The sequence below is a fragment of the Muntiacus reevesi genome, chromosome 7, assembly GCF_963930625.1.
Source record: "Muntiacus reevesi chromosome 7, mMunRee1.1, whole genome shotgun sequence".
Taxonomy (NCBI): domain Eukaryota; kingdom Metazoa; phylum Chordata; class Mammalia; order Artiodactyla; family Cervidae; genus Muntiacus; species Muntiacus reevesi.
In genome coordinates this window covers 8,580,318-8,607,862 of record NC_089255.1, presented here as the reverse complement: position 1 = coordinate 8,607,862, position 27,545 = coordinate 8,580,318, and the positions used below count along the sequence as shown (strand labels likewise).

At 42.0% G+C, this 27,545-nt stretch overlaps 1 protein-coding gene across 8 annotated transcripts in view; it reads right to left on the bottom strand.

The window, feature by feature from the left end:
* Nucleotides 1-27,545, bottom strand: part of PDE8B (phosphodiesterase 8B) — a 252,047-nt gene that overhangs the window by 116,834 nt on the left and 107,668 nt on the right. The window lies entirely within an intron of this gene.

Genomic DNA, 27,545 nt, shown 5'->3' with positions numbered 1-27,545 from the left:
AAATGACATCTACAATATAGGAAACCAACAAGTATTAGTAACCAGAACATAACAAAATCCTTAAAAACACAAACAGAAAGAAAGTTGGGCAAAAGATTTGAAAAAGAAAGGCACAAAACAGGAAATACAAGTATGAAGAGATGCTCAACATTTAGTAATCAGGAAAACAAAAATTTCAAATTACAATGAGATAACCATGTCACAACCAGCTGTTTTTCTGATCAATAGAACAGCAGAATTAAGAAGTCAGACACTGTCAAGCATGGGCAAGAAGACCCACAGGAGCTCATACATTGTTGCTGGGAGAGTAAAACAGTTCAGCCACTCCGAAAAACATTCTGGAGATATCCAGTAAAGGAGGAGCTAACATGTGACCTATCACCCACCTACTACATGAATGAATCTCTAGGCTCGATGAAGGACACTTGTAAGAACATCTGGAGCAGACCTAGAACTAAAATTTGGAAACGGCCTAATCCACATTCATTAACATCCATCACCAAAAAACTTCTGCTGACAAATATCCGTACAATGGAAATTATATGACAGTGAAAATGAAACAACTAAAGCTACCCATTCAAAATGAAGGAATCTCACAAATATCAAGTAAAAAAAATGTCGTAGAAGAATACAGACCATAGAATCCTGCTTAAGGTTTTAAAATATTTAAAACAATACTGAGTATAAGCTTAAGAGTGTAACAGGACAAAGAAATGCTTCTAAATTCCCAGTTGAAAAGTGGCCCTGCTAGTGAAGAAGGGGTATATTCAGGGACTTCAAGTATTATCCATCACTGATTTTTTTTTTAAGCAATGAATACTGAGTACATAGATGTTTACTGAATTATACTTTCTGGTTTGTTAATATCTTAAATACCAAAAAATAAATTTAAATTACATTTAATTTTATGGGAAAAGCCTGTTTTGGGGTTAGTTGAGCAAGTAGTCACTATGCAAATAAGAACACATATACTTTTTTCCTCCTAGTAAAGTCTTTATTTGGGAAAATGAGCTGCTGTATTTAAAATTCCTCAGAATATGGATAGAGTTTTCCTGAAACTTGGTAAAATGCAATCCTAGGAAATGGGTCTGGAACTTGGGGGACCTTGCTCAAGGTAAATAACTGCTCTGTGCCCCAGTAAGACAAGAGGGAATTGAGGGCCCTCTCCCGATGTACACGATCCCACATAACAGGCACAGCAATCTCGTTTCCTTAAAGCTAAAGAAATGCGAGCTCCAGACAGGTTACTCAACTCACCTGAGGGCTGGATTTGAGGTTAAAGCCCACACTCACCTCTTGTGGAAGGAAGGTTATGGTCTTATTTACATAGTCACTTATACCTAGACGCAATGATGGGCTCCCCAGCCCTGGGTCTTACGACTCCCCCACCCCCAACCCTGCCCTGTCCATCCTCCACAGTCGCTGTTCCAGACAAGGCTCCTCTTAAAAAGAATTGCCACTACACTCAGTGAGCCTTCCTGGCAAGGGGAGAGAGGAGGACATAGCCCACCATGCCTGGAAACAGTGACAAAGGACAGGACCACCCTCTGGTTAGCACTGCAACGGTACTTCAAAGAAACTTAAAAATACAGGCAGAAGGCATCCAAAACGCCATAAGATACAACCCATGGAAAATGTGGCCAGCACAGCCTGATGGAGAAACCATTCCACTCCCCAGAAATACCAGATGAAAGAGAGAAATTATTTAAACAACAGAGTCATTTCATCTACAGCCATCAGAACTCAGTTTGAAACAGACTATGCGTTAAAAGCTGGGTGGGGCGTGTAGAGAAAGGTCTAGAATACAGTTCTTGAAATGGTGAGGACAGGAAGGTGGCTAGCATAGCACAATGAAGCCTTAGAGAGAATTGGCTTTAGAGGGGAAAAAATCCTAATTACACTTCAATATCAGGTTTACATCAAAAGGCTTTGCATCATACATGCCGTGCAAGAATCAAGACACCAGACTTTTATTAAGCTAGCAATTCAGCTGCAGTGTCACAGGCCAGCATGTGTGTCAACATAACACCATTCCCAGATCCCAAAGGTCAAATTCAGGGCCTGACTCAGAGAACAGAGGAATTTTAAGGCAACCATAACACGTGACATCCCTCAACCAACTTCCTTCCTTTTATTAGAGATATTACTGATAATAGAAACAGCCAGATGACTTCAAGCATTTAAAATCACATTGTGTAACAGAGGATGAGCAGAGAACGTCAATCTCTGATTATTCAGAAGGCAAATACTCGGACTGTGGAAAAACCTAAGCCTTTCTGAGGCCCTTCCATCCTGCTATATGCCTTCTCCTTAACATTAAATGAAGGTGGGGGAAACTGGGGAGGGACGGTATTCAAATCAGTCAGTTCTGCTACATGGTCAGCGGTTCTGGTAAATAGATTTGATGGGCAAGAAAACAGAAACCATCTGCTAAATATGAGTTTCAGAGATATCCTGTGGATTTCGATTATGCAGGCCGCCTCTGTCCTCAGTTTTATCACAGAAAAGCTAGAACCACCTTGAAGAACCAGCAGCTTCCCTGCGTGTCTCCAGGAGAATCTCACACTACGCCCCCCAGGGCCCAGGAAACAAAACTGGATTTTCAGCCACCTCTGGCACCACACCAGAACCGAATCATGCTCACTCTCCTGTGTCAGGGCCCCTCATGCTGGATGAACCGTCACAGTCAGACTCTCAGTCCACGGGCTGCATGGTTGTTGGGGGTGATGAATCCGTGGGGAGTGCTGACTCCCATTTAAAAGCTTATCCCACTTCAACAAACCCCACTTAAAGGTAACAAACGCATGAGAAGCCACCCACAAAATGCCCACTTTTGTTCGGAAAGGGATTTTACTTCGTGGGCAAAAAACAATGATTTCCAAATAGTTATTCATCATATGCACAGCTCACACCCTAGGTAAAGGACTATATGATGAGAAACTCAACGTTTTTAGGAGCTCAGCATATGGACAGTTGGCCCCGAGTCCAGCAGAGCAAATCCCGACGGTGCCCCCAGCCTCCACTCCCAGCCCTTCGCCCCTCCCTTTATCTAACGAAGGTGTACACGTGGGGGGCAGGGGCAGGTCCCTCTGGGTCCACACTGGCTTCCATCAGAAGTCAAGATGACAATGCCCACAACCTTACTTCTTTTTAAAAAGCAGTACTTTTTAAGATTTAGAGAGGAGGACAGGGGAACACTGTGAGGGTGGGAGTGGCCTCTTTATGGGCATGTGGAAGGGAGTCCAGGGCAACACCTTCCTCCTCCTCCCAGAAACCCAGAGAGTCACAAATGGGCAGAAAATGAATGTGTTCTCTGGGGGAGCAAAAATCAGAAAACTCTCAAGCACAGCAACAAATAAGTCTCCAAAGACCATTTTCTACTCAAAGTACATTTCTTTAAAAAGGTGGTTCAAACTCACAACCTGTGTTGGATCCCCACACATCTTCCTCTTCTCTTGGCTGAAGACCAGGCTGAAGCACACACTCCAGTCCGACGGAGGAAAGGAAGCCCAAGGCCCGCCTCTTGTTCTTGCTCTGAAGCTCTGCCCACTTGCCCCTTCTGCCCTGGGGCCCTCACCTCTCGGTACTCAAGGCATGGAGTACCTTCATCCGAGAGCGCAGCACTTGGCAAACAATTCAATAATGGTGATAAGAAATAAGCCAGAGGTACCTGCACGGTGCTATGGGAGCTCAGGCAAGATGCATTAAGCTCCAGCTGGGAATTCAGGCAGAATGCCAGGAAATTGCAGGAGAGCGCAGTGGAAAAGGTGGCGTGAGGATGAGACAGGTGAAAACCTTGGAAGGGGCATTTCAGGCCTATGGAGGAGCAAGAGGAATGGTGAAGAAGGGACTTCCTATGGGCAACCACAGGCAGTGTGGGTCTGTGGGCGGGGATGGTGAGTCTCACCAGGGAGGAAGGAGTCCGCTCACAGCCTTGCCATGGTGAGCAACTTGGACGTCCTACCCCTTTGGGTAGCACTTTGGATTAGTATTTAGCTGCTTCCCTGGTGGCAAATCTGCCTGTAATGCAGGAGACCCAGGTTCGATCCCTGGGTTGGGGAGATTCCCTGGAGAAGGGAATGGCTACTCACTCCAGTACTTTTGCCTGGAGAATTCCATGGACAGAGAAGCCTGGTGGGCTACAGTCAATGGGATCACAAAGAGCTGGTGGACATGAATGAGTGATTAACATTAGTTTTTTTCTGACTGAAGTGTGGATAGAGTAAGGGCATTAACACCAGAAGACCGGAAACCAGAAACCAGCTGCTGCAATGATCCAGCCCTGTGGTTCTCAAAGCGTGGGTCCTGAACCACCAGCGGCAGCCTCACCTGGACTTACTAGAAATGGACCTCCTCAGGCCACTCCAGACCTACTGAGTCAGAAACTCTGGGGGTGGGCCCAGCATGCGTGAACTGACTGGCTCTCCAGGTGACTGTGATGCTCACTGAAGTCTGAGAACTCGTGTAGACAAGAGGGATGGGTGCCTTCACTTAGGGGCAGTGTGGGGGGTAGAAGGGGATGAATGTAAAGCTAAGACAGAGTGTAAAATCAACTGAGACATGTGTGTGTAAAGGAGGGTCAAGAGAGGAAGTTCAAGGACTTTGGTGAGAGTGACTGATTGGCGCTGTCAAGAACACAAGACTCCAAGCAGGCTTTGAGGGTTGATGAGTCATGTGCTGGGCATGGAGAGCTGGAGCTGTCTCTGGGCCATGCAGCTTGTCAGGCCGTGGTATACATGAGCAGGAAGTTCAGAGGAGAGCTTCCATGTGACCACTCAGAGCAGGAGACCAGAGAGTATCAGAGGGCCGAGGAGAGACAGAGAAGCCCACAGCAGTGCAAAGACGGACAAAGAGAAGCAAAAGGAAAACAAGCCGGTTCTCCCAGAACCTCTGGTACTTCCACAGGGCATAGCCAGGCAGGTTTTGTTCTCCTACCTCAATACTGTGCTGTGCTAAGTCCCTTCAGTCATGTCTGACGCTGCGATCCTATGGACTACAGCCCACCAGGCTCCTCTGTCCATGAGATTCTCTAGGCAAGAATACTGGAGTGGGTTGCCATGCATTCCCCTCCAGGGGATCTTTCCAACCCAGAGATCGAACTCACATCTCCTGGCCTGGCAGGCAGGTTCTTTACCACGAATGTCACCTGGGAAGCCCCCTTAATATTAGGGTGTCTACTTATGTAACCCACCATCACCAATAAGATAAAATTAATACATGGTCATCTCAAAAGATGCCTAGATGGCATTTTGATCAAGTCCAACATTCCTTTTCAAAGTTTCTTTTGACAGCCTCTCCAACACCCACTTCCACCCCCTCCTTCTTTCTTTCCAGGGGCCACTGACTCCTGTTTCGGGAGCTAAGTAGTTCTAAAAAAAAATGTGTATTTATATGAATATGGCTAAGCATTTGACTTCCTTGGCTATGGTGACTGGTTAGAGGTAGTCAAGTGACTGAGTCTGGTCCAATCAGAGTTCTATCATGGGATTTTGCTAGGAATGCTGAGAAAAGGCAGTTCTCTCTCTCTCTCCTCACTGCCTCACCCTCTCCCCTTCTCTCATGTTTAACTCTCCCTGGCTGTCAAAAGAAACAGTTCTTCAACAACTGCTGACCACCCAAGATATTACATTCACTGGGATAAACAATTGCTCATTACCATGCAAGTTAATACATGGCTCAATTTGGATTTGAACTTGAACTCCTTGACTTCAGAACCTGTGCCCTCACATAGCAGACTACCTGAGCGTCATCAAAGAAGACTGAAATAAATGGAAGGATATATGCCTTCCTGGATGGGAAGTCACTAATAAAAAAGTGTCATCTCCTCTAAGTCAATCAATATATTAATTACTATAAATATCCTGGTGGTGGTTTAGTTGCTAAGTCATGTCCAACTCGTGAGACCACATGCCCTGTAGCCCTCCAGGCTCCCCTGTCCAGGGGATTCTCCAGGCAAGAACACTGGAGCGGGTGGTCGTGCCCTCCTCTAAGGGAGCTTCCCAACCCAGGGGTTGAACCCGTGTCTCTTATGTCTCCTGCATTTGCAGGTGGGTTCTTTACCACTAGCGCCTTCCCGGGTGTGGGTACCTTAAATGATTAGAACCTTGGAATGTATTTAAGATTTTTTAAATTGCTGTTCCCCCTCTTCTGCTTATATATCTACCACAATACAGGCATACCTCATTTTATTGCACTTCACTTTACTGTGCTTCTTGGATACTGATTTGCTTCTTCTTCTTTTTTTTCTTTAACAAATTGAAGGTTTGTGCCAACCCTGTGCGTTATCAGATAGTGATTAGTACTTTTTTTTTTTTTTTAGCAATAAAGTATTTTTGAATAAGTTATGTACTTTGTTTTTAAAGTCATAATGCCATTGCACACTTAACAGACTATAGTGATCATAACCTTAATAGGCACTGGGAAAGAAACAAATTCGAGTGAATCCCATTATTGCGGTATTTGCTTTATTGTAGTGATCTGGACAGGAATCCACAATATCTCCGAGGTATGCCTGTATTTATCACGTAATAATTTTGTCACCATCACCACAAACTGTTGGGGCAAGAAGACCCGAGGAGACAAATGGCAAGTCCATCCAGCCAGTCAGAGAAACAGCTGTAATGATCAGTTGTAACAGGATGCATCCAGCACCCAACACCCAAACCCATCTGCTACAACCAAGACTCACAGATATTTGGTGAGTGGGTGTTTAATTTAATACATCATTAAAAAGCTGAAAAAGCCCTTGGTAAATGGAAGATTACTCTGCTCCTTGGCACAAAAATGCAGGCTGCTGGAGAGCAAAAGCTGCCAATGTTGACTCGGTTTTTGAATGTAAAACCAAATCTGGAATTCCTTTTCCCCATGTGTAACTAAGGGGTAATAAGACATGCCCCTTGGGGAGGGCAGATGCTGGCTCTGCATTATTCATGGATGTACCTCCAGGGCTTGGCACATCAGGCAGCTGATAAATGATACATATTATTATGCTGATCTCTCATTCATTCTTTTGGAAAAATCCTTACTAATCCCCACAGTAAGCCAGAAACCAAACATTTGTAATCTAACTTAATAAGCTGGATCATCATAACATAAGCTCTTTCTTTAGCTTGCATCAAAATGTACCCCTAAAGTATCTGACATACTTACATGAAAACACAAATGTCAACTTCTGTATCAGGTAACTGTACTACCTTTCTCCTCCGCCCTCCCAATATCACAGAAAACCAAGAACTGCTTTACATTTTCATTATTACAACAAAGTCTTCAAGGCATTGACCTCATGGTGAAGGATGATTTCCAACAATTTGGGAACTGGAATGCTTCCAAGGGGTCATCTTCTTTAACCCTTTCATTTTATAGATCGCCAAGTAAGGCCTAAGAGGGTACTGTTATATTCAAGGTTGTACTCAAATGAGATGTCACAGTGGAATAAAATCAAAGTCTTCAAGTCGCCAGGCTAATGGTACTTCCACCCTGCCCCTACTGTTTCATGGTAACCACCAAAATGCTCTCCCGTCAAAAACAGAAGCATAGAATACCATATGTGCAAGCCTTTTAAAGAGAAGATGCTGGAATACATTAACTTGTGGTTAACTTTATCTCCGATTCCCTACCTCACAATTCTGCTTATAATTTAACATAAGGACCTGTAAATATATACCATGTGCTTGAGAGAATGGCAGCTAAACCACAAAAGTTAAAAGTCTTTGTTAGAAATTCTGAGATTATGAGTTATTAAATAAAGAGGCTAATCAAGAGTTTACAAATTCCTCAAATGCCTCATTTTATCATTTTCCTCTGTATCTTATTCTCCAAAGCCTCCTTCAGAATCTAACATAATATATTCAGCCATGAAAGAAGACCAAACTAATCAAGCAGTCTCTGTACCCACTCTATTAGAAGATGTGTCTTTCAGTGTGGACTTACCTGTTAGTCAAAGACGAGATAAAAGTGGCAATGTGAGAAACTAAAGCAGAGGGAGAGTAGGAGGAATGGGTAAGAGATCACTCTTGTATGTTGCTAACTCGTGTCCAACTTTTTGGCAACCCCATGGACTGCAGACTACCAGGCTCCTCCGTCTATGGGATTTTCCAGGCAAGAATACTGGAGTGAGTTGCCATTTCCTTCTCTAGACTCTTGTATATGGTTAGGTAAATCAAGGACAACTTCCATAAACTAGAATGATCTTCCTGGACCACTACAATGTCTTACTAAAGCAGAGACAGAGGTCTGGGTCCTTGAGGAATAATAAAAAATAGTAGAAGACATCAAGGTGCAGTAGGAGAAAACTGACTGAAGTTCAAAGGTCTATGTTCTGTCCCAACTGACACATTAACAAGTTGTGTGATCATGGACAGACACACTATTATTCTGGGCAACCAGTTTTGTAAAATGAGAGGTAAACTCATAGCTTCTAATACTTATCCACAGACATACCCTATTGATGATGGTTGGAGATGTAGGCTGCTTGAAACCCCAGATTTCTTCGGTCTTGTGTCTCCTATTTAAAAATATTTCAAGGACAGTCTCACTTCCAGGGTCTGTATGTCCCTGAGCAACTTATTTTATCCTCTGTGAACCACAGTTTTTTTGAATCAACCCTTTTATAAGAATAACTAGAAAATTTGGGAAGAATATTTTTTAAAAACATCCATTAGAAAGTATTAGTGTGATCACAAGGCAGTGAAATGTTGTCAAGTCAAGATATGGGAGAGAAAGAAAGATGAGAAGCAAGAACGTGGCTTTTGGTGCCCACATCCTCTCAAGGCCATTGACAATTCAAAAGTAGCAGATGACAAGCTGAGCAGAGCTTCTATACAGCTCACAGAAGTGGAAAGACAAAATTGGAAGCTTGGGGCTCACTAGGGAGGAAGAATCTTGGTAAACACCTTAGGTTTTCAGTTGAGCAGCAACCTATGGCATTTTAGTGTGCTACAACCTACAAAAATAGGATTGACCTGGAAACAGAATAGCCTTCATATGGAATGAAATCTTTCTTTGAATCATCTCTATCACTGAATGAAGTATTATCATCTCTCCCTTGTCCAGCTGCAAACTAAAAGCAAAAGAATATTCTATCTGAAGGAATATGCCATCATCTAGAGTCTCAATTTATTTCTAAAACTGCTCAAATATAATGTCCAACATACAATAAAAAATAACTGGGTTACAATGAAAATTAAGACTGACTAAAGGGAGAAAATAATTAAGTATACACATAGAAAAATCCAGATAATGGAGTTATCATACACAGACTTTAAGATAACCATGGTTAATATATTCAAAGAATAAAAAGACAAGATGTAAAATTTTGGTAAAGAACTAAAAATTATAAAAAAAGAATTAAATGGAAAACTTCATTTTTCATTAATGTACTAAAAAATATAATAATCAAAAATAGTCACAAATGGGTGGGTTTATTAGAATATGAGGTCCAATGGAGAAAGAACTAAAATAAATGTCACAAGAAAAGATCCAGGTTAAGGTCCAGAGAGACAAAAGGATGGAAAAATGTGCATAGTATATGTAATTTCAAAGTGTCAAGTATATGTAATTTCAATCCCAGTAGGGTTGGAAAGAGAATGGAGCAGAAATGATATTTGAAGAGGAAATGGCTGAGAATTTTTCAATAGTGAAGAAGTAAATCAAATCACAAATTCAAGAAGCACTATGAACCTTAGAAGAAAGAATACAAAGAAAATCACGTGTACTCACACTATAAAAGAATTGTTGAAAGCAAAATACAAAGTGAATATGTTTAAAAATAGCCAAGGAAAAAGACACATTGCTTTAGCAGAGCAAGTCAAGACTGACAGCAAACTTCTCAACAGAAATAATGTGAGGTGGAATACAATGAAATGATATCATCAAAGTGCTGAAATAAAATACATGACAACCTATAATTCTACAAAAATAATAATAAAATAGATGTTTCACACAAATAAAAATTGAGAGAATTTTTCAGTAGAGGGAATACTAATAGGAGACCTTTAGTCATTCAAAGACAAATGATCTCAGATGGAAATTCACAGATTGGAAAAAATAAAGATATATATGTGAGTAAGTCCAAATCAATTTTGTGTTTAGATAACAATGACAACATCTTCTTGAATTAAAAAATATAGAGTGTTAAAATACATGACAACAGGAGAATAAAATTAGTAGGGAAATAACAAGATGATAAAACTCTGACAAAGAACCGACCACCAATCTTGTCTAAGGAACCAGGAGATGGAGCTTGAGGCAATGAATGTTGCTAGGCGGTGATAGAATTTCAGCAAGAGGGAACCAGAAAAGGGGGATTCTAAACTCTTTCCAAAGCTCTGGCTGACTCTTGAACCACAAAAGAACAGGGAAAACTCCAAGGAGTTCAGCTAAAGATAAAAAAGCCTAATTGAGATCTGAGCTTCTATACACTTTAGAGGACAAAGTGTTTACACTTTGAGTCTAATCAAATTAAACTGCCCGCAAAAATAAACCAAAAAATCAACATTCTTCAGACTAAAACAGAATTCAGAGTCTCCTCAACATATCATTCTCAATGTCCATGATATAAACAATGGCAACCCAGAGATAACCCAGATATTGAAATTATCAGACAAGACTTAACTATACTTGATGAGGTAAAGAAAAATATGCACATAACAAATGAAAAGAGAAGAAATCTCAGCCCCAAATAAAAAAGGTAAAAAAGAACAAGTGAAAATAAGAACTGAAAAATAGAATAGCAGAAATATTCACTGGATGGGATTAATATCAGAAGAGAGATTTCAGAAGAAAGTCCTTGAACATGAAAGTACATCAACAGAAGTTAACCAATCTGAATAAAAGAGAAAAAAGTTGAAAATAATAAACAGAGACCTAGGGATCTATGGGCAAATCAGAAAGGTCTAACATATTGACAATTAGAGTCCCAGGCAGAGAAAAGAGATAAATGATGGGAGATTAAAATATTTGGAAAAAATACAATAAAATTTTCCAAATTTGCTGAAAGCTGTTTGTTTACAAGTTTAAGAAGTCAAAATCACAAATGAGATAGAGATGAAGAAAGTTACTCTGTATAAACAATCTGCTGAAACCCTAGGAAGAAAGCAGCCAGAGAAAAACAACACGTTACACACAGTGGGACAATGACTCAAAAGTCTACTGCATTTTCACGAGAAACTGCGGACAGAGGAGCAACAGCGTTAGAATTAAGACACTTCTGAATCAAGGAACATCAAGACAATTCATTGCCCACAGACCTGCAATCTGAGAAATGCTAACACAACTATTTCAGGATTAAAGAAATGATAACAGAAGGAAACACGACTGTTGAGTGACCAGAGAGTATCAGATATAGTAAAAGTGAACGGCTACTTCATCTGGGTTAACATAAAGAATAAATATAAAATATAAAACAGTAAGGGTTTTTGTTTCTTTTTTTTTTTTTTTTGCTTTTCTTTTTTTTTTTTTTTCTCAGTTGGTTTTGTCATACATTGATAGGAATCAGCCATAGAGTTACACGTGTTCCCCATCCCGATCCCCCCTCCCACCTCCCTCTCCACCCGACTCCTCTGGGTCCTCCCAGTGCACCAGGCCTGAGCACTTGTCTCATGCATCCCACCTGGGCTGGTGATCTGTTTCACTATAGATAATATACATGCTGTTCTTTTGAAACATCCCACCCTCACCTTCTCCCACAGGGTTCAAAAGTCTGTTCTGTACTTCTGTGTCTCTTTTTCTGTCTTGCATATAGGGTTATCGTTACCATCTTTCTAAATTCCATATATATGCATCAGTATATTGTATTGGTCTTTATCTTTCTGGCTTACTTCACTCTGTATAATGGGCTCCAGTTTCATCCATCTCATTAGAACTGATTTAAATGAATTCTTTTTAACGGCTGAGTAATATTCCATGGTATATATGTACCACAGCTTCCTTATCCATTCATCTGTGGATGGGCATCTGGGTTGCTTCCATGTCCTGGCTATTATAAACAGTGCTGCGATGAACATTGGGGTGCACGTGTCTCTTTCAGATCTGGTTTCCTCAGTGTGTATGCCCAGGAGTGGGATTGCTGGGTCATATGGCAGTTCTATTTCCAGTTTTTTAAGAAATCTCCACACTGTTTTCCATGGTGGCTGTACTAGCTTGCATTCCCACCAACAGTGTAAGAGGGTTCCCTTTTCTCCACACCCTCTCCAGCGTTTATTGCTTGTAGACTTTTGGATAGCAGCCATCCTGACTGGCATGTAATGGTACCTCATTGAGGTTTTGATTTGCATTTCTCTGATAATGAGTGATGTTGAGCATCTTTTCATGTGTTTGTTAGCCATCTGTATGTCTTCTTTGGAGAAATGTCTGTTTAGTTCTTTGGCCCATTTTTTGATTGGGTCATTTATTTTTCTGGAATTGAGCTTCAGGAGTGGCTTGTATATTTTTGAGATTAATCCTTTGTCTGTTTCCTCATTTGCTATTATTTTCTCCCAATCTGAGGGCTGTCTTTTCACCTTACTTAAAGTTTCCTTTGTTGTGCAAAAGCTTTTAATTTTCATTAGGTCCCATTTGTTTATTTTTGCTTTTATTTCCAATATTCTGGGAGGTGGGTCATAGAAGATCTTGCTGTGATTTATGTCGGAGAGTGTTTTATTTAAAAGATAATGTAGGAGACTATCTTCAAGACCTTGGGGTAGGGAAAGATTTCTTAGACTACATTAAACTTCTCCTCATCAAAAGGCATATTTTTTATTGCTCAAACTGGGATGATTCTTAGAAGGAAAGAGAACATAATTAGTTATTACTCTGGAAGACTTGGAGAAGGGAACAGCTAGCTACTCCAGTATTCTGGCCTGGAGAATTCCATGGACGGTATAGTCCATGGGGTTGCAAAGAGTTGGACATGACTGAGTGACTTTCACTGGAAGACTAGGCATATACTGGGATAGTTAGGCACAAGTTGGAAATACGGTGACATTACTTACCTATTCACAGGTAAATGCCCAACAGGAACGTGCCCAAATGTGAATCAAAAGAAATGTACAAGAAAGTTCATAGTAGCATTATTTATAATAGTCGTAGTAAACAGTAGCATCCCAAATGTTCATTACCAATAGATTGAACAATGGTATAATCATGCAATGGAATACTATGCAGCAATGAAAATGTATTAAACACAGCAAAATACAACATGAATTCATCTCTGAAATATAATACTAGGCAAAAGAAAACAGACATAAAATAACATATGCTTTATGATTTCATTTACATAAGGTTCAAAAACAAGCAACGCTGTTGCATGATTTTATAAGTCAAAATAGTAAAAGAAAGTAATGATTAAGAAGGGTTTCTGGGGGTACTGGTTCTATTTCTTAACCTGTGTAATAGCTACAAAAATGTCGACTTTGTGATAATTCATCACATGGTATACTTATGATTTTCAAACTCTGTTTGGATATTGTTTTTCAATTTAAAAGTATATAAAAATGAAACCTAGACCTGAATGTAAAATGCAAAACTACAAAACTCCTAGAAGATAAAATAGGTTAGATGACTTTTTAGAAGGAACACCAAAGTCACAACCCATGAAAGGAGTAATTGATATGCTGGGCTTCAGTGGGATGAAAAACATCTGCTCTGCAAAAGACTATATCAAGAGAATGAGACGAGAAGCCTGGGAGAAAATATCTGCAAAAGACACGTTTGATATAGAATTGTTAATCGAAATATAAAAGTAACTCTTTAAACTCAACAATATAAAAAACAATCTGATTAATAATGGGCACAAGACTTTAGCAAACATCTCACCAAAGTAGATATATAGATGGCAAAAAAGTTCATGAAAATATGCTCCACATCATATGCCATTAGGAAATTTGCTAATTAAAACAATGACATACATGCATCCATTAGAATGCTGAAGATAAAAAGTACGATCAATGTGAAATGCTGCTCAGGCTGTGGAGCAACAGGAACTGTCCCTGCTGGTGAGAATGCAAAATGATATAGCCGCTGTGCAAGACAGTTTGGTGGTTTCTTACAAAGCTAATGAAACTTTTATAGCAATCATGGTTTTCACCCTTACCTAAAGGAGTTGAAAGGGGTTTCCCTGGCAGTTCAGTGCTAAAGAACCCCCACCCCTGCCAATGCAGGTTCGGTACCTGGGTCAGCAAGATTCCCTGAAGAAGGAAATGGCAGCCCACTCCAGTATTCTTGCCTGGGAAATTCCATGGACAGAGGAGCCTGGCGGGTTATAGCCCATGGGGTCAGAGTCAGACGCGACTTAGCGACTAAACAACAACAAAGGAGTTGTACACTTACAGAAAAGTATGCACCTGAACCTTTAGAACAGCTTTGTTCATAATTGCCAAAACTTGAAGGCAACCAAGATGTCCTTCAATAGGTAAAGGCGTGAATAAACTGTGGCACATCTAAACAATGAAACGTTATTCAGTGGTTAAAAAAAAAGAGAGACATGAATTCTCAAGCCATGAACATAAAAGGAAGAACCTTAAATGCACATCAGTATGTGAAGGAAGCCAATCTGCAAAGACTCCATACTATATATTCCCAACTATATGACTATGGAAAAGATAAAACAATGGAGACAGTAAGAAGATCACTGGTTACCAGGGGTTAGTGAAAGAGAATGAGTAGGTAGAGAAGAGAATTTTTAGGGCAATACACGATATTATACTGGTGGGTATATGGTGTGATAGCTTGTCTAAATCCACAGACTGTACTCGACCAAGACTGAACCTTCCTGTCAACTGTGGACTTTGAGTGAAAATGATGTATCAATACAGGTTCATCAATGTTCAACAAACACACCACTCTGGTGGAGGAGGCTCATGGAGGTGGCTGTGCATGTGTGGGTGGGCGGAGGAGTGTATATGGAAACCCTCTGTAGTTTCTACTTAGTTTTGCTATGAATCTAAACTGCTCTAAAAATAAACTCTATTAAAAAATAAACTACTTCAGGACTTCCCTGGTGGTCCAGTGGTTGGGAGACCACCTGCCAATGCAGTGGATACAGGTTCAATCCCTGTTGCAGGAAGATTCCACATGCTGAACGGCAGCTAAGCTTGCACACCTACAGCCTGTGCTCCACGAGAGGAACCATCGCAGTGAGCAGCCAGCACACCCCAACTAGAGAGTAGCCCCTGCTCGCTCTAACCAGAGAAAGTCTGTGGGCAGCAAGCGGCAGCAGAGATCCAGCGCAGCCAAAAATGAATAAAGAAATAAGTAAAATTAATTCATGTGGAGGTTTGACAGAAAACAACAAAAATCTGTAAAGCAATTATCCTTCAATTAAAATTAAAAAGTAAATAAACCACTTCAGTTCTTAATTACATAACGTAGAAGATATGAAATAACTTGTATTCTCATCAATAATCTATCCTCACTGATATGAAAACACTTAAATTCCATGACATTTCATACACTCCTAGTCTGGGAGAAGGCAGGGTTCACCTGTGGATTCCTGGTGCGGCAGGCCCCGCGTGGCCAGCCCTGCGGCATGCACCTCTCACAAAGGAGCCGTCACCGAGCACTTTCTAAGGTCAGCCCACAGTTTAGGTCCTAATTCTTGTGACACATCTCTTTGCTTGGCACTTTATGGTTCCACTGACTGGGGATTCAGGGCAGGCTGACCCGGGAAGCTATCTGAGGGAGCTTGGTCCTCTGCCACATCTGGCTTCTGCCTCTGGCTACCAGGCAGGGATCTCGATCTCTAACTTCTCCTAAGTCGGCTGTACACTGCACCACCAGAACTCAGAATGTGCTGTCAGGGAGGGTGACTCACAACCTAACAGCCTTTTCCAAAACCCCAGCTGCTGCAGCACCGCCTCCTAAATGGGAGCAGAAGGCCCCAGAGGGTCCCAGGGCTGCCCAGAAGCCAAGGCAGGTTCCCAGGCCCAGGATGGCAGAACGCCCTCCTAGGCCCTGTCCCGTCTGACTTCTAGCCAGGAACGCCTAACGACACATCATGGCAGGACCAGCGCTGGCTGATGGCCAAATTATTCCTGTCCAAAGGCTGCCTGGAAGAGCAGGGGCTCTTCTCACAGTCACTCACTTTGGTTCAGGAGCTCTCCTGGGAGACAGTGGACGTGTTCTTCCTGGCTTCTTGGGGAGGTGCATCCCACAGGTGGGAAAGGAAGGGAGCTGAACCAGGCTGGGGCACTAGCTCTGGCCTGTGACTGGGGCTTGGGGGTAGGAGACGCGCTTGGAGTTCACATCCCAGGGTCTGCCTCTGTCCCGGGGCAGCCTGGTGTGGAGGTGAGAGCTGCAGCATGGGGCCAGGCTGCCTGGGACTGCAGGCTGCTGGACACCCACCTGCCAGGCGACCCTGGGCAACTATCTGATCTCCTGAACATGCCATCTCTTCATCTCCAAGTTGGAAGCCACAGTATCCTCTGGGGGATTTTGAGTATTAAATGGCTAATCTACAAAGTCTTTAGCAGAGTGTCTAAAATGCAAATTACTCAGTAATTATTAGCTGCCATACCAGAGTCCCTAGACTCTGACAACCTCAGATCCAACAAATGACTCCACCTGGCAGATGGCCCTGTGTGTGTGTGTGTGTGTGTGTGTGTGTGTGTGTGAAGAGGGTACACAACAGAGGCAGAACCTACAGTGGGTCAGATGATAGTGACCAGAATCCCCAAATCTGGAGATGGCAGGCTGAATACTGTCCTCCAAAGAGGTCCAGCTCCTCTAGCCCAAAACTTGTGTTACTTACACGGCAAAAGAGTCTTTGCAAATGTAACTAAGTTAAGGATCTAGAGACGAGGAGATTATTTTGGATATCAGAATGGGCCATAATTGTAAATACAAGTGTTTTCATAACAGGGAGATGTGACCATGGAAAAAGGCAATGTGACATGAAAGCAGAGATCAATGTGGCCACAACCTGAAGAACGCTGGTAGTCAACAGAAGCTGGAAAAGGCAAGATTGAATTCTCCCCTATAGTTTCATGAAGAAAGCTTTGTCAAGGCCTAGATTTTACTCCATAAGACTCATTTCAGACTTCTGGCTTCTAGAACACTAAAAGAACAAAAGTGAAAGTAAAAGTGAAAGAGTTAGTCACTCAGATGTGTCTGACTTGGCGATCCCACACACTGTAGCCCACCAGGCTCCTCTGTCCATGGAATTCTCCAGGCAAGATCACTGAAGTGGGTTGCCATTCCCTTCTACAGGGGACCTTCCCAACCCAGGTCTCCTGTATTGTAGACGGATTCTTAACCATCTGAGCCACAAGGGAAGCCCAAGAATATGGAATGAGTTGCCATTTCCTTCTACAGGGGATCTTCCCTACTCAGGGCTTGAACTCAGGTCTTCTGCATTGCAGGGAGATTCTTTACCATCTCAGCCATTCTCTCTGCGGAGAGAATAAGGTTCTGCTGTTTTAAACCACTCAGTGAGTAGTCGTCTGTTGCAGCAGCAGTAGAAACTGACAGGTTATCTCAGAACCCTGCCAGCGACCATGTGTCCAGACAGAGGAGTGGAGGCCTGGAGGGAGGGTACTGGCAGGACCTCCCCGCGTCACAGCACAGCACCCAGGATCCCGGGCGGAGGTCTAGGACCCGGGGAAGCCGGCACGGAGCTGAGGCAGGGACCGAGCCTCAAGGGCAGAGCGCTGATGGACGACAGCGAGGGGCTGGCGCTCCTCCACACCCGGGCATTCCACACGCGAGCTGACGGCGGTGGGCGCCCCTCCAGGCCTTGGCAGGAGGGCCTGCACCCACACACGTACTGCCAGCCTCCGTCAGGGTGAGCGCTGGGTCAGCTGTTCCAAGTGTCCTCTGCAGGCTGGTACTAGCCTGGAAACTTCTCCAGCAGCAGTGAGAGGAGGATGAACATTGAGAATAAGTGCTTAGAAACTTACAGCAATTTGGATTGCCTTGATATTTTTGGAAATGTAATTTTACTGCTGTTGAATCTTCTGATGAAATATTTCAGTTTGGGTTTTATAAGTCTTTTATAAAAAGTAATTTTCCTAGTAATCCATTTTGATTGTATTTTATGAGTACTTGTTTGTAATAAATTGCAAATTACACACACACACACACACACACACACACACATACATATACACTTACAACACTGGTCCTCTACCACCAATACGGCTCCTGAGAACCACACTCCAGGTGGAAGGGAGGATGTTTCCGGACAACCAGGTGTGATCAGCCAGTGGTTCCAGCAGAGGGCTGGCATACAGCTGCCTGAAACATGAAGGCCAGGTGCCCAGAAGACAACACAATGCCCAGGCTCCGTGACGGGCTCTTTGGTACACAGCTTAACGCCCAGCCACCTGCCCTGCACGGCCTTAGGGATGGTCCCACCTCTCAGATGATAAACGGCATGAAGTATAAGGCTCTCAAGGGCATACCTTTCCTTATCACCACCTTCCTGCATAATTAGGCACTTCCAAATTACCTGCACTTTCTCGGTGCACACGACCAGAGCTGGGGAGCACGGTGGGTGGCAGGATGAAGTGCCCCCAGAGGGAGATATGGCTGCAAAACCAAGAAAGGGGCAGTTTACTACCCATGTTGTTCAAGTAGAGCCATGCCACTCACGCACAGGACACTCGTCTGTTCCTTTCTCACTCGTGCCTCCGGATAACCCTGAGAGACTAACGCTGTCACTCTCACTTTAAAGAAAACCCAAAGTTGGCTCAGAGAAGCATGTACAGGGCAGTTCGTCAAGTGCAGGCTTTGGAAGTTAGACCTGGATTCAATTCTCATCACTAACCAGCAGGGTAACTTTGCAGTTATCTAACAGTTCTGGACTTGAGCTTGCATATTTATAAAACATGGATACTAATACCTTCATCACAGAGTTCTTATAATTAAGTAGTTAAAGCAATGTCTGGAAAACACTTAACATTTAGCAGCACCTGGTCCAAAGTTTCCAATAAACACTGACCTTAAAAAAAGGGGGAGGGGGAATGGGAGCCACAACTAAGATGTGAAAAAGCTCTAAGGACAGAGATTAAAAGAATACAACATTGAGAACATCAAGACGGAAAAATACAGAATAAAATAAAAGTAACTGACATGAGGATAGCAACTGCAGCTCAAGTCATGCACCACATTTTGTAAATACAATTTAAAAAATTATCCTGTTTACAATCAAATCATCAAAGAATTTGAAATTCAGAATGAAGCAAGTTTATTTTTTTGACCCTCCTGAATTTAAAGTCTCTATTATTACATATACACACTCATCAAAGCTCCACATAATCAACAGTATTTAGCAAAATTTGACATTAAAATATAATTATGGATGGAACAAAAACACTTTAAGAAAGCAATTAAAATGATTTCACAAGCTGGGGTACATTTGTTTTCCTTCGGATGTTTACAGTAATTAAAGTGTGACATCGAGCGCTGTGGTCAGGAGTGACAGGAGCCACACACCTCCTAGCCTCATATTATGCATTTCATATCCTGTATGAATGGGAATGTTTTGAAGTACCAATTTATATTAAGCAGGTATTTACTGGAAAGAGAGAAATTGAAATGAAGATTGATTCTATACTACGTTTTCAGTATTAGCATTAATATGCCAACCTATCCACTCAAATATTTGAAAAGCTTTTCTCTCTTTAAAATAAGATGGCATCTTGCTATGATCTCAAGTAGAAGTCTTCAAAGACACTTGGCCCCATGATTTTCATCTCAGAGGACACAGGAGATGAAAAAACTAAAATGGACAGTCCTGAGCAAGACCATTATTAAGGGCTAAGAGACGTGTTATGACAACTTCGCATGGCAGCACCTTCTTCCTTAGGCCAAGTTCAGGAAGTTGGGTTCCTACCTACCAGGACCTCAGATGGGCAAGACAATAGCCCAAGTGAACAGAGGGTCACACATTTGGGCCTAAACTCAGCCAAATGTGTATACAAGCAGGGAAAAATCCGAAGCCACACAGACCCAGTGGTCATCCCAGAAAGTGAGCCAGAGCGGTAACCCGAGACAGACAGAAACGTGAGAACATCTGGCACCCAGGGGAACAGCTCTGGCGACCCCAGCAACCTCTGAACTATGGCTTTGCAGCCGCGCTCAGTGACGGAGCTTCACCGGCCAGCCTTGACCCACGATGGACAGGTATGTGTTCTGCATGGTCTAAGTAATAGATAAGCTCTTCAGAAGAACTCTACAAACAAACAAAGTGGAGGCCTGAGATAACCACTTAAGCAATTTAGGCCATTAATCATACAGTTACTATAGTTATATTTTGAACTTCACCCTTTTACATAATTAATTCAGCCCAAAGGAAAACAAGTACATGCTACTCGCTTCAGTTCAAAAGATAATAGTATAGGTATTTATACTACAGTTTATATCATTTTTAAGTACCTTCTGGTGTGTGCACAGGATAATGATTACTTTTAAGATGTCTAGTCTTGTGTGGTTAGATTCTTTTTTCTTTGTTGAGATACTTAAATTCCACATTTTATAAATTATCTTGGAAGCACTTTGTATTTGGGACACAAAGACTTGTAATCCTCAAAACAATTCTCACATGTGTCAGATCTGACTTTCCCAGTGGGTGCGTTCCTACAAGTTCACAGAGTAACTAAGGAGAATTAGGCAGCCCTGAAAGCAATTCAGAGCAGATGCATAACTTTTTCTGTGGTCATGGTAGTACTTCAGTCAAGACACTTATCTTTTACTCCCAACAGGCTTCACATATTGCAGAACGCTGCCCTCAAACTGACCAGAAGACCACCTTCCCAGTCTTTCCCACCATCTGCTAATAACTCAGTGGTGTTTGCACCCTCGTGGGAGGAACTTCTAGATGTTCTCTTAGAAGTCAAAGATAAGTTCATTAGTGGGCCCGAAGTTACCTTAAATTTAAAAAGGGAAAACGGCAGAAAAGCAAAAACAGAGGAAAGGTCCTGTTTCTGTAAAAAGATAAAATGGGGATTGTATGTGGAAATTAATATGGATCTTCAGTATGGATAAGAAGAAAGTACAACGCATTAATTAGGAAGGACAGATTTCAAACTGCTAATAGTGATTACCTCCAGGGTGGGGCTGGAAGAGTAGGTCTTCAGGGAGAGCGACTTCATAGACATGTATGTATGGGACACACAGGAAACATGTATGTGCATTTACATGTTATATATACACATATACATACATATATATGCTTTTCAACTGGTGATAGTATAGGTGAGTTTTACTTTGTGCATTTCTCAGTTTTTTCAAAAGATTTTGTTTAAAAGTGGGCAAGAGGATGAAATTTCTGAACACATAGTTTCATTTGGTTCTCAACAAACCTCACTCTACCCTCACCTTTTTTCCTCTCCATACCCCTACTACTTAAAATGCTGACATGGGCTTTTATTGGTATCACAATCTGTATGGCTTAGGTGAGGTACCCTCTTGGGCACTCAGGTCTATCAACTGCTAAAACCTTAAACTACTGGGACTTCCCTGGTGATTCTGTGGCACCAGTTCAATACCTGGTCAAAAAAGGAAATAGATTTCACACGCTGCAACTAACGCCCAGTGCGGCCAAATAAATTTAAAAAGAGAAAAAAATCCTAAAATACTGAAATTTCCATGTTTTAAGTTGTAAATCTTCCAACATCAAAATATTCTTTATTTTTCCATCTATTATTTCTCATTGAGCAATGTACCTTTCTAATTATTGGATGAGGGGAGAATAAGATACTTGATAAAATCAAATTAATCCTCTGAATTTATGCTGAATTAGAAACCTCAGTGTCCCTAAAACGTCAGGGTGCGATTTGTTTCCCCACATGTCCCACACACTTAGCAGGGCACCTGCCCCAGCATTCCAGGTTCCTAGATAAAACTGTTCCTTACAGCATCAGACTTTACTTTCACCATCAGACACACCCACAGATGAGCGTCATTTCTGCTTTGGCCCAGATGATCTGTTCTTTCTGGAGCTATTAGTCAACTGCCCTTCGCTCTTCCAGTGGCACATTGGACACCTTCTGACCTGGGGGGCTCACCTGGTGTTGTATCTTTTTGCCTTTTCATATTATTCACCAGAGTTCTCGAGGCAAGAATACTGGAGTGGGTTGCCATTTCCTCCCCCAGTGAACCACGTTTTGTCAGAACTCTTAACTATGACCTCTCTATCTTGGGTGGACATGAATGGCATGGCTTATAGCTTCACTGAGTTATACAAGCCTCTTTGCCATAACAAGGCTGTGATCCATGAAGGGGAATGTAAAGAAAAATATATAAAGGAACCTGGAATGTTAGGTCCCTAAATCAAGGTATATTGGAAGTGGTCAAACAGGAGATGGCAAGAGTCAACATCGACATCTTAGGAATCTGTAAGCTAAAATGGACAGGAATGGGTGAACTGAACTTAGATGATCATTATATCTACTACTGTGGGAAGGAATCCCTTAAAGAAATCTAGTAGCCCTCATAGTCAACAAAAGAGTCTGAAATGCAGTACTTGGGTGGACTCTCATAAACGACAGAAAGATCTTGGTTCACTTCCAAGGCAAACAATTCAGTACCACAATAATCCAAGTCTATGCCCCATCCACTGATGCCGAAGAAGCTGAAGTTGACCAGTTCTGTGAAGACCTACAACACCTTCTTGAATTAACATCAAAAAAAGATGTTCTTTTCATCATAGGGAGTGCAAATGTATAACATTAGAGTAACAGGGAAGCATGGTCCCGGAGTACGGAATGAAGCAGGGTAAATGCTAACAGAGTTTTGTCAAGAGAAGACGCTGGTCATAGCAAACACCTTTTTCCAACAACCCAAGAGACAACTCTACACATGGATATAACCAGATGGTTAACAGCAAATCAGATTGATTACATTCTTTGCAGCTGAAGGTGGAGAAGCTCTATACAGTCAGCAAAAACAAGACCGAGAGCTGACTGTGACTCAGATCATGAGCTCCTTATTGCAAAATTCAGACTTAAATTGAAGAAAGTAGGGAGAACCACTAGATCATTCAGGTATGATCTAAATCAAATCCTTTATGATTATACAGTGGAAGTGGCAAACAGATTCAAGGATTAGATCTGATAGACAGAGTGCCTGAGGAACTATGGATGGAGGTTCATAACACCGCTCAGGAGGCAGTGACCAAAACCATCCCAAAGAAAAAGAAATGAAAAGGGAAAGTGATAGACTGAGGAGGACTTACAAATAGCTGAGAAAAGAAGAGAAGGGAAAGGCAAGGGAGGAAAGGGCAAGATATACCCAACTGAAGGCAGAGTTCCAGAAAATAGCAAGGGGAGACAGGAAGGCCTTCTTAAATAATGCAAAGAAGTAATGGAAAACAACAGAATGGGAAAGACTAGAGATCTCTTTAAGAAAATTGGATATCAAGGGAAGATTTCATGCGAGGATGGGCACAGTAAAGGACAGAAACAGCAAGGACCTAACAGAAACAGAAGAGATTAAGAAGGGATGGCAAGAATACACAGCACTATACAAAAGAGGTCTTAACAACCCGAATAACAACGATGGTGTGGTCACTTACCTAGAGTCGGTCATCCTGGAGTATGAAGTCAAATGGGCCTTAGGAACCATTGCTATTAATATGAACAAAGCTAGCGGATGTGACGGAATTCCAACTGAGATATTTCAAATCCTAAAAGATGATGCTGTGAAAATGCTGCACTCAATATGTCAGCAAATTTGGGAAACTCAGCAGTGGCCACAGGACTGGAAAAGATCAGTTTTCATCCCAAAGAAGGGCAATGCCAAAGAATATTTAAGTTACTATACAATTAGGCTCATTTCACATGCTAGAAAGGTCATGCTCAAAATCCTTCAAGCTAGGCTTCAAAAGTATGTAAACCGAGAACTTCCAGATGTACAAGCTAGGTTTAGAAAAGGCAGAGGAACCAGAGATCAAATTGTCAACATTTGCTGGATCATGGAGAAAGTAAGAGAATTCCAGAAAAACAGCTACTTCTGCTTCATTGACTACACTAAAGCCTTTGACTATGTGGATCACAACAAACTGTGGAAAATTCTTAAAGACATGGGAATACCAGACCACCTTACCTGCCTCCTGAGAAACTTGTATGCAGGTCAAGAAGCAACAGTTAGAACTGGACATGGTTCAAAATTGGGAAAGGAGTACATGAAGGTTGTCATCCTGCTTATTTAACTTATATGCAGAGTACATCATGCGAAATGCTGGGCTGGATGAAGCAATAGTTAGAACCAAGATTGCTGGGAGAAATATCAACAACCATGGAAATGCATATGATACATTCTAATGGCAGAAAGTGGAGAACTAAAGAGCCTCTTGATGAGGGTGAAAGAGGAGAGTGCAAAAGCTGGCTTGAAACTCAACATTAAAAAAACCAAGATCATGGCATCCATCACTTCATGGCAAATAGAAGGGGAAAAAGTGGAAACAGTGGCAGATTTTATTTCCTTGGGCTCCAAAATCACTGCAGACAATGACTGCAACCATGAAATTAAAAGACACTTGTTCCTTGGAAGGAAAGCTATGACAAACCTAGATGGCATATTAAAAAGCGGAGACATCATTTTGTCGATAAAGATTCATATAGTCAAAGCTATGGTTTTCTCAGTAGTCATGTATGGATGTGAGAGTTGGACCATAGAGAAAGTTGACTGCCAAGGAATTGATGCTTCCCAATTGTGGTGCTGGAGAAGACTGTTGAAAGTCCCTTGGACTGCAAGGAGATCAAATTAGTCAATTCTAAAGAAAAACAACCCTGAGTATTCACTGGAAGGACTGATGCTAAAGCTCCAATTCTTGGGCCACCTGATGGGAAGAGCTGACTCATTAGAAAAGACCCTGATGCTGGCAAAGATTGAAGGCAAAATGAGAAGGGGGCAGAAGAGGATTAGATGGTTAAACAGCATCACCGGTTCAGTGGATATAAATTTAAGTAAGCTCTGGGAGATGGTGAAAGACAGGGAAGCCTGGTATGCTGCAGTCCATGGGGTCACAGGGTCAGACATGAATTAGTATATGAACAACAACAAATGGCACAGCATGGCTGTGTTGCCAGGAAAACTACAACTGTGGCTCTAAACAGCAAACCCAGAGCCTAGCATGGTAAGCGGGATATGTTCAATAGTAAACAACCATTTGTGGAACGAAAGAAGGAATGAATAGCAATCTGTGAACATGTCCACAGGAAGGAAGGAGGAACCAGTGGAAAGAGCAAAAGCTTTGGAATCAAATCAGTTAAATCCCAGCCCTGCCACATACTAGCTCTAGGGCCTTGAGCAAAATGATCAATTTTTCCGAGCATCAGTTTCTTTACCTGTTAATGGGGATACTTCCCTACTTCATCAGGTTTTCATGAGGATTGAGATAAAACACATGTACCTAAATACTAGCAAGCATTCAAGAAATAGTAATTCCTCCTTTTTGTGGATACTTAACCACTATTCAGGCTTCCCTGGTGGCTCAGTGGTGAAGAATCTGCCCAACGCAGGAGACATGGGTTCAATCCCTGGTTTGGGAAGATCCCTTGGAGAAGGAAATGGCAACCCACTCCAGTATTCTTGCGGGAAATCCCATGGACAGAGGAGCCTGGTGGGCTACAGTCCATGGAGTTGGAAAAGAGTCAGACACAACTTAGTGACTAAACAACAAAAACTGTTATCTAGAGATGGAACCATCTGGCATGACAATGTGTTTATGAAAATCAAAACAACTCATTTTGGAAGATTTTGTCCACCTAGAATGCCTTTTGCCTTATTTCTGCCTATCAAACCCAACCTTAAAGTCAAACTGAACCATTGCCTTTGTCTTAAAGCTTTTATCCTCTACTCCCATTCCAGCCAAAAGTGAGTTGTTCTCCCTCGGTGAGCACAGAGTCTCCCCTCTCTTACAGTATGACTTACACTGGTGAGTTTACAATTACTTCTAACTGTGATATTGCCCTTGCTAGGTTATTCCCTCATAGCTCAGTTGGTAAAGAATCCACCTGCAATGCAGGAGACCCTGGTTTGATTCCTGGGTCAGGAAGATCTGCTGGGGAAGAGAAAGGCTACCCACTACAGTATTCTTGGGCTTCCCTTGTGGTTCAGGTGGTAAAGAATCCGCCTGCAATGCAAGAGGCCTGGGTTCGATCCCTGGGTTAGGAAGATCCCCTGGAGAAGGGAATGGCTACCTGCTCCAGTATTCTGGGCTGGAGAATTCCATGCCAGAATATGTAGTCCATGGTGTTGCAAAGAGTCAGACATGACTGAGTGACTTTCAGGCTATCAACTCCCTGAAGAACAAATATAATTTCTAGTTCATGACTGCATCCCTAAAAATGCAATGTTTATAGAGTTTTCCAGGTAATAGATGTTTAGGAAATTTTTTAAAAACTAAATTATTAAGAAACTTGACCCTATTTTCCCACAGGAAGAATGATACAGTAGGTTATTACATACCTGGTCAAGAAACTGATTTGAAATAAATTACAGATAGAATTAAGGATAGAAGCAAAGATTCAATAACTCTGAAAATAATGACACATTAATAAAATAAAATATCAAAAAATAACTATACAAACGGTAAAACTGGACTTTAGGTTCTATAAAATGTACATTAAAATGGGAGCTGGTATATATAGTACATTGATCACAAAGCCCTCAGCATAGCATAAAGACATATCCATAACCTAAAAATAAAACTGCCCTTTCATACATTTTTTTCTAACTTGTAAAACCAGTAATAACAAATACAAAGCTTTCTTACAATTAGAATGATTTGGATGAGCTAGTTTCCTCAAAATGATGGCTTCTTTCCCCCACCTTATAACTACCCTCATAGCAGCAGAGCCATTCAAGACCATTCCTCTGCCTCCATCTGACCCTCTGGCCCTTCCCTTCCCAGCACAGAAAATTCTGTCATCAGTTCAATATGGCGCTGGCTGGGATCATGGGCTATTTTGCCCGCTATATATGGAGCCACTGTCTCTAGACCACAGGTTCTGCTCTCAACTATTACACCTTCAGTCCCGCTCTAAGGCTAATCTCAGACACTAGTGCTTCCTGACCATGTATCATGTGCCAGGCACCATGGTGAGTCCTTCAGAGATCACAAACCAGCCCCAGCCTTGCAGACGGTGACTGGGAGCACACAGAGCCATGGCCCAGTGACATGGGGGCCAGGTAGGTGAGGGAGTCTTTGCAGGAGGAGGTTTAAAGGGCAAGTCAAAGAAGACAGTGAAGGAACCACATGTGCTTGGTGCATCGAGCTGTGAAAAAACGGGCCATGTGTGAGGCACTGCAATTCTTTTTTTTTAAATTTTTATTGGCATATAGTTGATTTATAAAGTTGTACTAGTTTCAGGTGTAAGTAAAGTGAATCAGCTCTACACATATACATATATATCCACTCTCTTTAAGATTCTTTTCCTACATAGGCCGTTACAGAATACCGAGTGCTACAAGTAGGTTCTTCTTGTTTTCTTTTTTATATATAGTATTCCCAGCAAGTCTTTTGATAATAAATCAGCCAGTTCTGCCATGACACTCCTGGGAGACTGGGCAGCTAACAATATTAGAACAACCAGAGTCAATCAAGGTCACTTGGGCCTTCGCTCGGG